The following is a 12,263-nucleotide window of genomic DNA, read 5'->3' as shown; positions in this document are numbered from 1 at the left end:
AATCTTTTCTTATATAAAGATCGTTTCTACAACCAATTGAAGGGGACAAGTATGGGAGCAACTTTTGCCCCTGATTTGGCCAATCTGTATATGGATAATTTAGAACAACAGTCCATATACAGTCTAAACAATCCCTTCAGACAATACATAAAAAAGTGGCTCCGATATATCGATGATATATTCCTCATATGGAGCGGCACCTCAGAACTTTTGGCCTCTTTTCATCAATGGTTGAATCTTCAGAATTCCCATATTCAATTTACGATCCACATTGATGCAAATAAAATACCTTTTCTAGACTTAGAAATACAGAAAACCACAGAAGGTTCAATTGAAACAGTTCTATACAGAAAACCCACTGATAGAAATACCCTGCTCAACTATGCAAGTTTCCATCCATCAAGTCTCAAAGAAGGTTTACCCTACGGTCAGTTTTTGCGTATCCGCAGAAACTGTACGAATGTAGAAAAATATAAAGAACATGCTCAACACCTCAAGCTGAGACTCAAAGAAAGAGGGTATCCGCAGAAAACTATACACAGAGCATATAAAAGAGCGCTACATATAAATCGCACAAGCACTCTAGAACCAGTACAACGACAGCAAGAAGATAAAATAACTTGTGTAAGTACGTACAGTTCGATCAGTAACAACTTTAGAAAGATCATACGCAAACACTGGAAAATGATATGTACAGAAGACTTTAACCCTTCGGTCCCCAGGTTTGCATTCAAAAGACAACCTAACATCAAAGATAATCTGGTACATTCTTACCAGCCTACAAAACGTAAAAAGTCTGCACAAACATCACTGTGGGGCTTACCGCCAGTAATGGGCCACCACCGTTGTGGCCATTGCTCGGTATGTGCACAAACAGCCACTTTCAAGCAAATCACTTTGTGCAACAAAACCATAGAATTGAGAAATTTTACCAACTGTTTGACACCGTGGGTAGTGTATGCCATCAAATGCCCTTGTGATTTGGTGTATATAGGCAAAACTAAACGACCAGTCCGCCAACGCATCAACGAACATAAATCCTGCATCCGTAATTCGGTGGAAAACAAACCATTAGTGACCCACTTTGTTCAGAAACAACACAAATGCACAGACTTTATATGGTGCATTATCCAGGTGATACACACGTCGCCACGCAATGGAAATAAAGATAAAATACTTACTCAAGCTGAACAAAAATGGATTTACAATCTGGATACTGTCCACAAGGGGCTCAATATAGCTGTAGAATGGGGTGCCTTTCTTTGAAGAATCAGATCCTGGTAAGGCACACCCCTGTATATATCAGTAAGCCAATCCACTGACAGCCTATAAGCAGCATGTAGAACAACATCAGTTTTAACATCACCTGACACAACCAACCATCAGGCCGTTAACATACATACAGAGGCAGCATCTGATTTGCTATGTATGTATCGCTGCTATGCAACAATAGATAAAATCATTTACATAGATCTAGGTTCCAAAATAGTGGAGCCTTTCATTTTCGATCTTTGTAAATAATGTCCCTCGAGATTAATCCTTCGCCAAGCAAAGTGGCCCATACTGGTACCAAGCGGATAAACAACAGCTACAACATCTAGCATATAATTAAATTCCGCTGTTTATCCATATACGCTTACAAATGGCCGCAATGTTTGTTGCTATAAGCAGCTCACGTCAACGCACGTTAATAATGCGTGCATTGCGTTCATGTGACGCATATAAATCTATACGTCACACCCCCTTTTTCGTTTCTGTCGACCGTTACAGCGACAGACGAAGGGACATCGTTAGAACTAAAACAACACTTGCCGCGAAGAAATACTAGAGGTAAGCTAGATTGTTTGCCACCCTGTGACGACTCCTGCACGTAGTTAAACTTCAGTGGGCGGCGGCAAACGAGTAAGCACGAACTTACACAGAGGCACTTCCCCAAAGTAAAATCTGTACCATTAAGATAAGAGATCGTATGGGTACGCGCCTTAATAATAACCATTACTAATTCACTGCATGGTGCAACATAGCAGCCTCATCACCGCATAACATGCGGTTCGAGTCAGAAATGTGATTCATACACATTTACAGCCCGCTTAAGAAAAGCTGTTAAGTCACTGATAGATACAATTTCTAACACCATATAAGCTCGGGTAGATATATGAAGTTCGACCATCATCCATAAGACATAGTGAAACATAGCAGCCCATATCACCGCATAACACGCGGTTCGAGTCAGAAATGTGATCCATACACATTCACAGCCCGCTTAATAAAAGTTGTTAAGTCACTGATAGATACAATTTCTAACACCATATAAAACCGGGTAGATATACGAAGTCTGACTATCATCCATAAGTCAAAATCAGTTGTTAATTAACAACAAAAGTGTACCAAGACAGGGCGAGAACACTAATGTTCAAGATAATAACTGAAAGAAGAATATAACAGATTGACCTCTAATTGAGCCTTTGTTCTTTAGGCACTATCTCCCGATGCCACCCATGCAAACAGCTGTGATACATCCATTATTCATCTAGTGGCACACAAGCATAGAATTCTGAAGATTCACCCAGATCAAGAAACCTAATGTAAGTTTCTTCTCAAAATGTAAAAAGAGGATGTCTCCTCCCGATATGTTGATTTCAGCACATATACAAGGCAGTAACTTCCCTACATCTGTCCCCTTTACAATAGGGCTCCAGACAAGGGGTAAAATAGAAGATACCCTACAATTTTAGCTCCGTGGTCCAGAACAAAACATTTCGACCACAGGTGGGTGCTACGTTCTTGGCAAAGTCATCTGGCCATTATCTTAAAAACAAGTATAAGAGCACAGACCGATCCTCAATGTAACACAAACATTATTTATGTTTTTAGATTTGGCTTTTCTTACGAAAAAGAAAAAGGTGAAGACGTAAAGCTTCAATAAAACCAGTACTGTCCTGAAGATGGCCGACTAACAAGTCCTAAGACTACCGTAGACAACGGTGGTACTAATAGAAGGGGCCGAAACATATGTCGACTTATAGAAAAACTAAACGTTTTTCCTGTTGTCATGCATATTATCAATGATTAATATGCCACAAGAAAATTTAAATTGTTATACTCTTATGTCACAGTATGAATGTAGAATTCTGAAAGGTATGAGTGACGTATGAAAAAGCACACACATGTACAAGTTTTATACATATAAAAACATATAGTTTTTAACTGATTATTAAAAGATTTATATCTCTATAAATTAACGGTCTATGAGAAAAAATTCTTTCCCTGTATAAATGTTGTTGTACTATAAAAACTATTGCTGTAGATTGATGTAACAGTATCTTAGCACCTACACCTGTGTTGCCGAAAGACCTAAGAGAGAGGGGTAGTCAGTCTGTTGTGCTGTTTTGTCTCTCAAGAATCTCCCTGTTTAGAGACTAGACCCCCCGAAAACAAAAAAATTTGGGAGTACCCATTGATATAACGTTTACACCAAGGGGGACATCTCACGGGCTACTTTGTCCTAAGTACAGGGCACCAATACCAGGACACAGACATTAAATGAAAGCAATGAAGAACCCGCTCCTCTGTAAACGAGCAAACCAGATACTCTACCAACTATAGTGTTTTAGAAGCTACTGGATCACATAATTCTAATGATACCATAAAGTGTCTCACCCTTTCGAGTTGTCTCACTCTATGATTGTCTCTTTATCTAGTGGGTGTGACGCTGGATGAAGCAACGGTGAGTTATAAGCTTGTGCTGTCCGATGATCTGAAAAGTGTCAAGTGGACGGAGACGGGACAAAACCGGCCAGACAATCGAGAAAGATTTAACTGTGCTCCTTGTGTCCTCGGATCCGAAGGGTTCCAATGCGGGAGATGTTACTGGGAAGTGGACGTTGGTGATGGGGGTTTCTGGATCATCGGAGCAGCCAGAGAGTCTGTGATAAGGAAAGGAGCCTACAATCGGACGCCTGAACATGGATTTTGGTCTGTAGGACTTTGGGATGGTCAACTGCGAGCAGTCACCGCTCCACTGACTAATCTTTCATTCAGTGAGGAATTGAAAAAGGTCCGTGTTCAATTGGACTACGAAGGAGGCACTGTGTCGTTTTACAATGCAGCAACCATGTCGCATGTCTACACATTCAATGACTCTTTCACTGAGAAAGTCCTCCCTTATTTTTGGCTTATGTATGACACAGAACTTAAACTATAACACACATCGCCTTGATCATGTTCTACCAACCAACCAATCCACTCCAGTTACACTGATCCAGTGAGTCTCTCCCTGAACCCTTAGGACTTGGTGGCACACTCCTGGTGACAAGCTATAATTGTCCAAAAAGATGACCCCAGATTAATATATAAAATACCAACTTTGTAGTATATTTATTTCTGCAAAGCTGAAACATCTAAATTCCTATTCCCATGCCCCTACGGCTTTCATGCTCATAAATGCACAACGTACCAAAGCCTTAATGTGTACCGAATTCTAGCAAAGAGGATGTTTAAAGAAAATTAATCAACCAATCTATCTTTATGAACTTTTGAGCTTTTGATACTACAAAGAGTTTTGGCCAATTTAGGTGTTGATGGTTGCCTCTTAAAATGAATAATGGCCCTTTACAGAGGCAACACGGCCAGAGTTAGGTATGATGTCAATGGTAAGTGAACATAATATTTTAACATTGAGCGATGGGACCAGCAAGTTTGTGAACTTGCCCTACTGCTATTTATTTTATATGTTGATGATGTCAATAGAGTTGTGAAGGAGGTCATTTGACGTATGTAAACGCAAAGATGGCAGCATCCCTATCTTGCATTTGCTCTGTTCATCAGTGGATTTTGATTGGTGAGCACTATGCCGGCTCCCGTGCCTGCAAGTCAGCGTTCCATAAGCAAAGATATGGTAGTGGGCAAGCATGCACAATTCGGTGGTCACTAGTAAGCTAGCGGAAGCAGAGAATCCCTATAGTAAACCAGGTGTATGCTTTCCGAAAATGTAACGTTAATGTTAAAGGATATTTGTACCGCGCACTATCACCACCTCAGTGGTCCCCTGACGCTCTGGCAGATCTGAAACAAAGGGGTAGTTTAGGCGTGTTAGTAGGAGAAAGTTTGGAGAAGAGCAAGGGAGCATGTTGGTGTGTTATTCGGTTCTGAGTCGGTCGTGTGCTGTTGTATGGGGGTCTGGTTGTTGTTGCAGGTGTGGTGAAGTGCGTGCGGGTTGATGCAGCTTTAAGAGGTGTGGTTGTGTTTGGTTAGAGTGTGTGAGGACTGGTGAGGTTTTTAGTAGTTTTGGGTGGGTTAGTATCCTTGTTAGGAGAGATGCATAGTTTTATTGTGTCTCCTTCATGGTTTAGAGAAGGTTGTTTCCTTTCGGTGATTTAAGTTTCAGCCCGACAGGTCTTAAATGGGGCAAGCATCTAGAACAGTGAACATTCTCAGTGGTCTTCTGGAATGGTGCATTGTTTTATTTATTTTTTAAAGTTGGGGAGGGGTTCAGCTGTGATGGCTCTTTTGATAGGCTATCGAGCGAGAACACACTTTACACTGTATGCGCTCAAACTATGGGGAATACATCCATAGAAATGTCACTTCATTGCTTGGAACAAGATTCTCTGGTACGTTCTTGGTGTTTCACCCAGGTACTAAGAGTGAAATTGACTTGTGTCATAATACCTGGCTCTGAAATAGGTAGACTATGGATGGAGTTATTTAGAAATGTATGTCTGGTTATTTGACCAATAATTTCAAACTTGTCCTTAAAGAAAAACGTGTTTGACTTTGCCATGATTGCCTTGCGGAAGCTATAGGTTAGACAATACGAAATTTAAATTGTGATGATGAAATAAATTCAATCTGGAGTATAGGGGATAGGGTATTGTTTATTATGTCCTTATATTGAAACAACAGTTACATTTTAATGGACAATAGAGTTGGAGTGATAACATGTTTAAAAAAAGGAAAAATAAAATGATTTGTTTTTACTGTTCCTTATTAGATACTTGATGATTTGATAAGTATAAGTGCTGAAAATTAAAATCTATTTGGTATTCAGACTTTGCCCATGAGAAAGCCAGGGTATAAGGAAGAAACCGTTGCAATGCGGCTAGAACCAGACTGTGTTTTCGCCAAGTGTATTTTAATTAAATAGGGCACCACTACCTTATAGTAGTATAAGTTATGTATTTAACCAAGGTTGTAATTATACCTATCATGAGGATGGCTGTCTTGTAACAATCCATTTTTGATTGTTATTTTTTAATGTTTGTCAAACTGAAATTGATTTCATGTGATTTCATGTGACCATCATCTTTCTCATGTCTGTATGTCATGCAAATGTTTACCATAGACGATGTTAAATAGCTGCATTGTTTGCACTTCTTATGGGAGATATAAGCACTTTGAGATAAGGCAATCTTGTACCGTGTCACATTTTCTATTGTATTTGTTATTAAAGGAGATTTATACTTTTACAAGATTGTGTGAGTAGGTATTTTGTTGAGTGCACAAAGGTGCACTTCCTCTGTATTATACTCTAGATTTCTGAATGAGGAAATAAAAATGAAATACAAGTTCCCTGTGGAATAGCTGCTTGGCTTCTTTTTTATAAAGGAGCATGTGGTCACTCTGATGCTGTCCTCTTGGTTTTCTGACAGATGCTCAATGCCTCCAAATGGGCTAGAAGAATTGTACTGTATGCAGACAAGGTCGAACTCAGTTTGGCAAAAGGTGGCAATAAACCAACTATTTTCTCCTTATTTCCTATCATGACAATTGAGAACCTGCCCAAATATCAACGTAGTTAGAGCTCAGCGGGACTGGGCCATAATTACTAAACCAAGGCTGAAACAATTACTGTTAAAACCCTACACAAGATAATGACATGGCTGGACGAAAATGAAATATGTTTGCCCTTGGGGGCTTGCGGAGGGGGAATCAGATATGTATTGTTAGCTCAACCAACGATTCACTCTCGAACAGAAAACACTGGTCACGTTATTAAGTCTTCTCATTCCTTCATTCTTCCATACACTCTTAGGGCCTCATTACACGGTAGGCGGTAAGGGTTTACCGGTACCGGTATTTTACCGATACCGGGAAACCCTTACCGCCTTACTACGAGGTCCCTTTGCGGGTTGGGGAATTTAACGCCTGCTTTTTGCAGGTGTTAAAAACCAACCCGCAAAGGGACCAGGGAGCTAATTACGGTACCGCAATTTGCGGTGCCGTAATTAGCACCTTCCCCATTCCCATTATGCCCTATTGTGCAAAAATGGGAATGGGGAAGGGCAATGGGGGAAGGGGGGATTACCGCCCCACCAACCTTGGAATAGGGCGGTGACCATTAACCATTACCGCCTTACTACGAGGTCCATTAGCGGGTTGGTGCTTTAAGGCCTGCTTTTTGCAGGCGTTAAAAACCAACCCGCTAAGGGACCTCGGAGCTAATTACGGCACCGCAAAATTGCGGTGCCGTAATTAGCGCCTTCCCCATTCCCATAGAGCCCTATGGGGCAGAAATGGGAATGGGGAAGGGCAATGGCGGAAGGGGGATTTACCGCCCCTCCAACCTTGGAATGGGGCGGTAAATCCCCTTTCCGCCAAGACGGTGCCGGTATTTTACCGGCATCAGCCATGGCGCTAATAGCGCCATGGCTCACCGCCTTCCGTGTAATGAGGCCCTTTGTATTAAGTATTGCATTTTGTATTACTGATCGCATTTGTTCTTTTTTAACACTTAAATGCGGGAGTGGGCAGAACCTACAATGATTCCTTATGGGAATTCAGGACGAGCACACATGCCATTAGCATTTAAATATTTATTTATTTATTGAACATTCGTATGGCGCCTATATAGCAAAGTGTTTCCAGGTGCCACAAGAGAGGATAGGGGGGAACACAGGAAAGAAAAAGAACAATAACGGTCCTAAAAGGCCTTGTGACAGGATGTGTGCAAGTGCAGTAAAGAAGTGCTGGGGAGCGGAGGGAGGAGACAGGGCAATGGGATGCGATAGGGAGAAGCGGAGGGAGTCCAGGAGGAGGGAGCCCGAGACGGTGGGCAAGTGCTAAGGAGCTAAGGAGTGGGCAAGTGCTAAGGAGATCAAGTGCCATGGGAAGAAGGTAGGGGTAAGCTAGTGCTGGATGGGGGTGGACCAGAGTTGGTAGGCTAGTCAGGGAAGGGTGCCCGCGGGCAAGTGCTGATGAGGGGTGCCAGGGAAGACTGATTGAAGGAGGGCCTGGCCACAGTAGGGCTCATAAGGGACACAGGAAACCCGTTTAAGTGGCAGGTGGAAGTTAGCAAGGGTGGGGTAGAGAGGAGAAGAAAGAGAAAAGGAAGGTCTTGAGGAGCTTCCAGATCTTAAGGAGGTCCGGCTCAAGTTGGAGAGGGACAGGGACGCCATTGCAGAGGGAGGCTCCTGCCGAAGAATGAGATGCACCCCCCACTCTCTGCTTGGAGAAACGTCTGATTTGCAGAGAGTTGTAGCTAGAGGACTGAAGGGCTCTAGCCGGGAGGTATTTGGGGAGAGAAAGTTGGAGGTAGCGGGGTCCCAGGCCCCAGACAGCCTTGTGGATAATGCAGAGGGTCTTGAATGGGATCCTTGCAACCACCGGGAGCCAATGGAGGGCTTTTAGGGCTGGAGAGATGTGGTCCCTGGGCTTGAGGCCAAGGATAAGTCTAGCAGTCCTGTTCTGGATTTGTTGAAGAGGGCAGAGGGAGGAAAGAGGTGGATTCAGGAAGGGGCTATTGTAGTAGTCCAGCCTGGAGAGTACCAGAGCTCTGGAGACATTGGGTTTCTGGGGCAAGGCGAGAAAAGGAGGAATAAAGAAACCAAGGATGGGTGTCCCCTTAGTCGTGGACCTAGGGAGCATATGAAATCAAAACAATCGAACAGTGTGGTCACACAAACAAATACTGGTATAAAGAAAATAAACTAGAAACTCTCACAGCATTTGGTGCTGTGGAATTTTTTACCATTGAATACAGCACTTTATTACTATTGATACAGCACTTTATTACCATTGATACAGCACTTTATGATGATTTGCACCATAACACTTTTTGATACTATTCTAAAGTATAATTTGATATTTTTTTAGCAATTTATGCTGTCTGTTGTTTTTCACTGTTGATACAACACTTTACGATTAATTATGCCAAAATTATTCTGGACACATTCTAGTTTTGAATAGTATAAGCTGAAAGGAATACTACTATTTACCCTGACTGCAGCAGGCCACAAGCAAATGGGTTGGGTTTGAAATGTATACTACCCTACTATAATATTCTCTCTGGAATAGATTTACCACTTCAGTTTCAGACAGTACCAGCACTGGATGATTTTAATATGGATTTCTATTAGCTTTTATGATCTATTATGTGATATTGTGATATTTTATCATTGTGTGTATTTGACGAATAAAATATGAACATGTCATTTCTATCTGACCGAGCCTATCCCCTTTTGTTTGCACACTGGTGTTGAACTTTCTAGTTTATTTTCTTTATACCAGTATGTGGTCATGTGACCACACTGTTCGATTGTTTTGAGAAAAGGAAGAATGCCTCTGAGGAGATGAAGCTGAAAGTAGGGCTTTTGGCAAGGTCAGCGATATGAGGACAGAAGGAGAGAGAGGAGTCGAAGATGATACCCAGGTTTTTTGCCTCAAACAGGCAGAGGGGAGGGGGGAAATGTAGGGCAGCCAGAAGGAAGGATGGGGCAGGAGTCCCAATGAAAAGCATCTCGGTCTTACTGGCGTTAAGGCAGAGATCATTTGAAGTGCACCATGCCTGCATAGCAGCCAGACAGTCGGGAATGAGAGAGGAAGGAGCAGAGAAAGAGGAAGGAAGCTTAAAGGAGAGCTGTGTGTCATCAGTGTAACACTGGAAATGAGGGGAGAAAGTGGAGAGTAAGTGGGCCAGAGGGGCAAGGTAAATGTTGAAAAGCCATTCGAGAGGATAGAGCCCTGGGGGATGCTGCAGGTAGAGAGTGAGGTAGAGGAAAGGGCCCAAGTTATGCTTGGGAGGGCCGATTTGAAAGGAAAGAGGTCAGCCAATCCATGATGCCCAGGGAGTCTCAGAGCCTATTTATGAAAGTGGAATGAATGACCGTTTCAAAGGCAGAGGACAGATCAAGGAGGATGAGAACGGATAGAGAATTAGAGTCAAGGTTTGATAGCAAGTCATCACAGGTGTCCAGGAGAGCAATTTCCGTGCCTCTTGCTGCCCTGAAGCCAGACTGATGATCATGGAGACAGCCAACAGATTTAGAGTGAAGGATCAATTGGGAGATGACCAACTTCTCTAAGAGTTTGTCTAACAAAGGGGTAGTGGAGAAAGGGCAGTAGTTAGCCGGACAGCAACGGTCCGTAGACTGCTTTTTTAGGAGGGGGTGCACAAGAGAGTGGTTGAGGGGTAAAGGGACAGAGCCAGTGGCGAAAGAGTGGTTACAGAACTCAGCCACAAAAACAGCAAGAGAGGCAATGTTGTCCTTGATAGTTCTAGAGAAGCAGTGAAGCACCTGTTTGGAGGTGACGTACTTAGAGCCAACTATTTTGGTGACCTAGGGCCTCATCACGAGTCTGGCAGTAACCCTTAAATGCGGCGTTAGCGCTATTACCACTGCATTTAAGGGTCCGCCAGATCATGGCTTTGGCGGATTTCCCCCCAGCTCTGAGCGGGAAATCTGCTGGCGGTAATAGCGCGAATTTTCCCCATTGGCCCCAATGGGGAATGAGGAATTCCCGAATGGGCCCAATGGGGAATGGGCAATAACCCTTCCGCCAAACCCGTGATCTGGCGCTAATATCGCCGGGGGTTTGGCGGTAGGGCTATTAGCGCCAGTGCTAATAGCTCCGGCGTTACCGCCCAACTCGTGATGAGGCCCCTAATCAGGTGTTATGGTGAAAAGGAGGAGAGTAGGGCAGAAGGAGAGCAGGTGGCCAGGTTAGGCCTGTGTGAAGGCAGAGGAGGGAGGGTAGTAGAGGCAAGAGAGGACAGGCTGTCCCGAGTTTTGTTTGTGAAATGGGAGGCCAGTGTTGTGCAGAGGGCCTGGGAAGAAAGAGCAGAGGTGGAGACTGCAATAGGATTGGCAACTTCCTTGCAGATTTATAAAAGTGACCCATTTCTTGGAGCGGATGGAGAGTCTGGAGCCGGCGACAGGCCAGTTTGTCAGATAATGTGCAGGAAGCCAACCACTTCCGTTCTGCGACTCTGCACTTGCGTTTAAGCTAGGCAAGGTCGGAATCCTACTAACTATTGCACTTGGAAGCAGGCTTCACGCAGACCTTCATGGCAGGGGCAAGGATATCAAGGGTGTTACAAATGGAGAGGTGAAGGTTAGCAAGGGCTGCATCAGTGTGAGAGTCATAAGCAGTAGTGGGGCGGGGAAATGAAGGAGGAGGCAAAAGCAGCAACTGACACTCACTTCATCGGTCGAATGACGGAGAAGGAGACTGGCAATGCGGGCAAAGGTTTAGTCGGGGAGTCTATGAGCTCCAGATGGGAGGAGAGGAGAGGAGAGAGTGGTCAGACCAATAGAGAGGAGTGGTGAGAGGGTTAGAGAGTGAGATGTCAGCTGTGATGAACAGATCCAAGGTGTGTACTGAGTGGGTTGGACCAGAAATAAGAATGGTGAGGCAATGAGAGTCTCAGAGGTTACAGAAGAGTAAAGTGGCCGTATCAGGAGTGTCAGGATGAATATTGAAGTCTCCAAGGAGGAGGAGCTTAGAAGTAGAGGTCAGGAGAGAGGGGGAGAGGTCGGGCCACTCTGAGAGGAAGTAGGAGACAAGCCCAGTCGTCCTGTAGATGGTGGCAAGAGTGAGCCAGAGGGTAGAGGAGATGCAGAACTTGCAGACAAGGTATTCAAAGGAGGAGGAGTTTCGAGTGGGTATGACCGAGACAGGGATCCATTGAGGGAAGACGAGGGAAACTCTGCCTATGGATCAGTTGAACCATGTCTCAGTGAGGGTGAGGACATCAAGGTCAAAGTCTTCAAGGAGTTGACAAATGTCAGAGGAGTGTTTGGAAACAGAGCAAGGGATGAGGGTAGCTAAGTGAAGCTGGTTTCCACCTTAAAATGTCTTCCGAGGTGAAGTAGAGCGAGGGGTACTACCACCGGTGGGGGCAATGGTGCCGGAGGGGTGGCAGATGGAGGAGGGAAAGGGGGTGGGAGGAAGTTAATGACTGATGGAAGACATCTGTTAAGATGTAGGAGGTTGGGCTGAGAGCCCTGGTCCATGATAGTGCCATTCTGGTAGACATTAATGAT

General features: G+C 43.9%; 1 long non-coding RNA gene across 1 annotated transcript in view; it reads left to right on the top strand.

Moving 5' to 3' along the window:
- LOC138521777 (uncharacterized) overlaps nucleotides 1–6,452 on the top strand; it is a 45,046-nt gene extending 38,594 nt beyond the window's left edge. Inside the window, exon 3 of the long non-coding RNA XR_011283116.1 lies at nucleotides 3,702–6,452. This is a non-coding gene — a long non-coding RNA (uncharacterized lncRNA). The remainder of the gene's footprint in view (nucleotides 1–3,701) is intronic.
- Nucleotides 6,453–12,263: the final 5,811 nt, after the last annotated feature.

This window comes from Ambystoma mexicanum, chromosome 13 (assembly GCF_040938575.1).
Source record: "Ambystoma mexicanum isolate Mex_15411 chromosome 13, UKY_AmexF1_1, whole genome shotgun sequence".
NCBI lineage: Eukaryota > Metazoa > Chordata > Amphibia > Caudata > Ambystomatidae > Ambystoma > Ambystoma mexicanum.
This window is presented reverse-complemented; position numbering and strand designations above follow the sequence as displayed.